At 40.0% G+C, this 4,098-nt stretch overlaps 1 long non-coding RNA gene across 1 annotated transcript; it reads right to left on the bottom strand.

Moving 5' to 3' along the window:
• Positions 1 to 2,720: 2,720 nt before the first annotated feature.
• On the bottom strand, positions 2,721 to 3,662 carry LOC306936365. Its single transcript, XR_013791484.1, has 3 exons — positions 3,381 to 3,662; positions 3,178 to 3,286; positions 2,721 to 2,799 (listed from the first exon to the last, which is right to left on the bottom strand). It is a non-coding gene; the product is annotated as an uncharacterized lncRNA (long non-coding RNA).
• Positions 3,663 to 4,098: the final 436 nt, after the last annotated feature.

The raw sequence follows: 4,098 nt of genomic DNA, 5'->3' as shown, positions 1-4,098 counted from the left end.
ATTCCTTAATTGGAAGTAGCATGTTTGGAGTATTATTATGTGGGGAGTAAAGGAGATGCCAGAGTCGAACCAGGTAATTACCCGTTAACTAATATGTACACACTAAAAAAAGCTTAGTAAAAAATAATCCAACTTGCTTAATTTTTTACCCAACCACTTCATAAATAGTGGACCAACCCTGTAGTAGTTAATTTTACCCAACTAGATGTGTTGTTTATTTTAACCCAACCATATAATTAAACATTTAATCCAAATATTGGGTAAAATTAATTACAGCCCTGGGTAAATTCTACCATATGAATTGTGTAAAATACTATGCACATTTAATCCACATATTGGGTAAAATTAATTACAGCCCTGGGTGAATTCTACCATATGAATTGTGTAAAATACTATGCACATTTAATCCACATATTGGGTATAATTAATTACAGCCCTGGGTAAATCATACCCTATGAATTGTGTAAAATACTATGCAAATGTATATTATATTTTAACCCAAATGCTGGGTAAACTTTAATTACAGGCCTGGGTAAATCATATGCAAATTATATATTATCAATATCAAATGAACAAATTCTGGATTCAGTTACATTTGTTTAAGATTACACCCTTTTAAAATGCATCCTATATTTGGTCATGCAAAAAAATAACACTTAAAACAATGCTGGAAATGTAGGAAAAAACATTTATTTTAGTATCAATAAGGTGCTTCAGTAATAAGGTGCTTCAGTAATAGGTAGGGGGGAGAACTCATATATTTTCTTCTGGGGGGGGGGGGGGTGGATACACACCATCCACTCCCAACTCACCAGATCCTCCACATCAACAGCTTCCCCTGCCCATCCACCGGGGCAGCGAGAGAGGACATCCAAAACATGAAACCCTCCTGTGTAATGTCCAAGTCTAGTTGTTGAGAGATGAACGCAAAAAAGTCACAGGTTTGGATTCCTTTCCTGCTATCCCATAGACTGCATTTTGAAGGAATTCCCAAACAGGAGCACACTGTTTCGGGTAATGGATATTAAAGACATAAAACATCTTAAAACAGACATTGACCGCCTGCAACAGTGTGTTTTGTTCCAAAGCCTCCCCAGCCAGAATGACGAACGCCTGGGATGACTCTCGAACGTCGTTACCCAGCGACAGGACGTAGGGGTACTCTGTTGATGCCCTTGCTTGCTGGAGGTACTCCACCATGTTTGTTCCAACCTGAGCAAGAAATAAACAAAAGGCATATATACATCAACCAAAGTAAGATTGTCGACATACAAAGAGTAAGCAAGACAATGGCGTTCACTGATTGCAGTGGCTGATACAGTGCATGTTTGTCATGGTCTGTCGCTCTACAGACCATGTCTCCACATCAGCCACTCCCACTCTCCATCCCTGCTCTCAGTCCTTGTCACACACCTGTTTCCACCCCCTCTTCAGCCCAACAGTGCGATGCCCATTCCCACCTGAGAACACTTCTGCAATCACCCTGCTTCCTATAAGACTGGACTCATTCCACTAACACACCGTCAGAACATTCACTGTTGTCCCTGAGCTCCTGTTGTGCCTAGCGTTGCACTCCGAATAGTTTGGCAGTTTTGGACTTTGCTACGTGGTGCCTTTTGAAAGGTTTGAATTTTGGACTTTCTGTTGAAGGCTTTATGCTTTTGAAGAGTTTTGCATTTTGGGCGTTTTTTCTGAATGCAGCTATACTGCTAACTTTTGTTGTAAGCCTCACCTTGTTTAATTTAATAAATCAGTTAATTGAACTTGCTCTTGTCCTGCATTTGGGTCCTACCCTTTGTCTCACCGTGACAATGTTGAGAAATTCATTTTCGGAATAATTCTATAACAAGCAGCCAGGCTCTGCACCACCGTTTTCCCATCTACACCAAAAATATCTGATCTACCAGCTCACAATGTCAGAAATTTCCCAGTTTGATCCCGGGCTAGCCAAACGTTTGTGTCGAAGTGTCCCTGAGCAAGACTCTGAACCCCCCCCCAGAATATGGCTGCTGGGTTCAAGTGGTTAAATGAGTAACATTTCCTTTAGAAATGCAGAGGGACTTACAGGCTGATGGTCTATAAAAGCCACCATCCTGGATGGTGTGCCGAATGGATTTCTTATTGTTATTTTTAACTGGGACAGGGCAAGTTCCCCCAAACTATCTGTAGGAACACAATTTTATATGCATCAATATGTGACCAGGTCTAGCAAAATGGTCCTCATCTCGCCTATAATGAAAAGGCAGAAAATCTAAAATAAACTTGATTTATTTTTGTTTGTGATTTTCGTTTTTTTTCATATTAACACAGCTTGAATGTTGAAGAAGGTTTTCATTCCAACAGATTATTGATTTGGGCAAATTAAATGTATACATTTATAAGTCAAAGTATATGTGGAATGGCACATGAATGATTGTCATTTAGTAGCAAAAACCAACACCTGCTAAATGTAAATTTGCATTGTCTGCTGTATAATATAACAATATAGTACCAGGTGTTAATCCATCCAACATGGAGAGGAGCTTCCCTTCTCTTCTGGCCAGGTCCAAGATTTTCTCTGCATAAACAGGCAGCCAGGTCTCAAATAGTTTGGGCGCAGCCTCTCCATGCAGGATCTCAAAGTCCTGTGCAATCTTTATTAAAAAAAAACAAAAAAAACGATTAAATGTTATAGTTGATAAAGATTGCATCCTCATATGTATACTCTTTTGTAACTTAAAATGCCTCGAGTCAAAATGTGTAGGGAACTCTTGGCGGGTCTCCAGAATGCCCCAATTGTTTTCCCTAATCAACTTGGCCCTGTATAAAAGAATACTGTACTTTAACATTTTGCAAAAAGTACAGCAGTGCTTGTCCAACAATGTTAAATGGATAACACAAAAAGCCCTCAGGGCAATTGCAGATATGTGCCCTCACTGTTGTAGTATGACAGGTATATGGGCACTGGTCACTTGAGTATCTAGAACCACCACTCCTAAGTTTGCTGTACTCTGCCTTATACCCTGAGTCATCCCATCCCAACATAATAAGCAGGGTCATAGGTGTAGTAGTAGTCCAATTAGTTTCTTTTGAGAGGTCTGTAGTTTACATTTTAATGACAAAGGTGATACAGTACCATGAGGCGCATGCATAGGCAAAATTACATTAGAGGAGTGTCCTCGGTGCATTCCTACTGACCTGTACACTGCTGTATCCCGCATGTTCTGCTCCACCTGGCTGACGGGCTGCGTGTTGTGCCTTAACCATTCTCTGAGTGAGATGGCCTTTTCCTCGGATATGGTACTTTCTATAAAATAAAAAAAAGGTACACAAGGATATTACCAATCACTAAATTATGTGGCTCTATTCATTGCTTCAATATATTCAGTTACAACGATTACCTGGTATGCACGTCTGACGAACGGCAACTTCATTGGTTGGTGTTGGTTGTGGTGGTGTCGGCTGTGTTCGCTTCTGACTCAGTCTCAATGCCCTTCTTATGTATTTAACTCTGTCTTCGATGAAACCAGTGGCTGTTCATTTCCCCCGTCCTGGGGTAAACCAGAGTCCCTGTAAATAAATGAAAATCTTGAATGAACAGAGATGAGGCACATTTTGATTTTGACAGTGGCCAGAAGATGTGGCCGGAACAGGGTTTTTCTGTACATCTGTCTGTCTAACGACATCGGGCATAAAAAGTCGTCCAGTACTCTGGTGATGTTGAGTTATAATATAACTCAACATCACCAGAGTACTGGACGACTTTGACCAAGGCCGAATCAGCCACACAGAATTTGGGCAGTAGAATATTCTTATTATTTTATAAGACACACAACCTTTAATTATTAGAGTTGCGCCATTTAAGGTGCTAGAGATATCAAAGTTGTATACCTTAATAAACAATCCTGTACTATGACTACGCCAGCACGTTATTTGATTAAAGAGAACGGCAACTCTTTTGTCATCATTACTCTTAGCTTCAGTTTGTTCAAGGATACACACAGATTCGCGTTTTATCAGGTAAGAGAGCACAACCATAAAACAGTGGAGAGAGACTGACACTGACTCATGCATCCAAAATATAACATATTATGTGTATTATCCTATACAATGGCCACT

Source organism: Electrona antarctica (genome assembly GCF_951216825.1).
Source record: "Electrona antarctica genome assembly, chromosome: 14".
In the NCBI taxonomy this organism is placed as follows: domain Eukaryota; kingdom Metazoa; phylum Chordata; class Actinopteri; order Myctophiformes; family Myctophidae; genus Electrona; species Electrona antarctica.
This window is presented reverse-complemented; position numbering and strand designations above follow the sequence as displayed.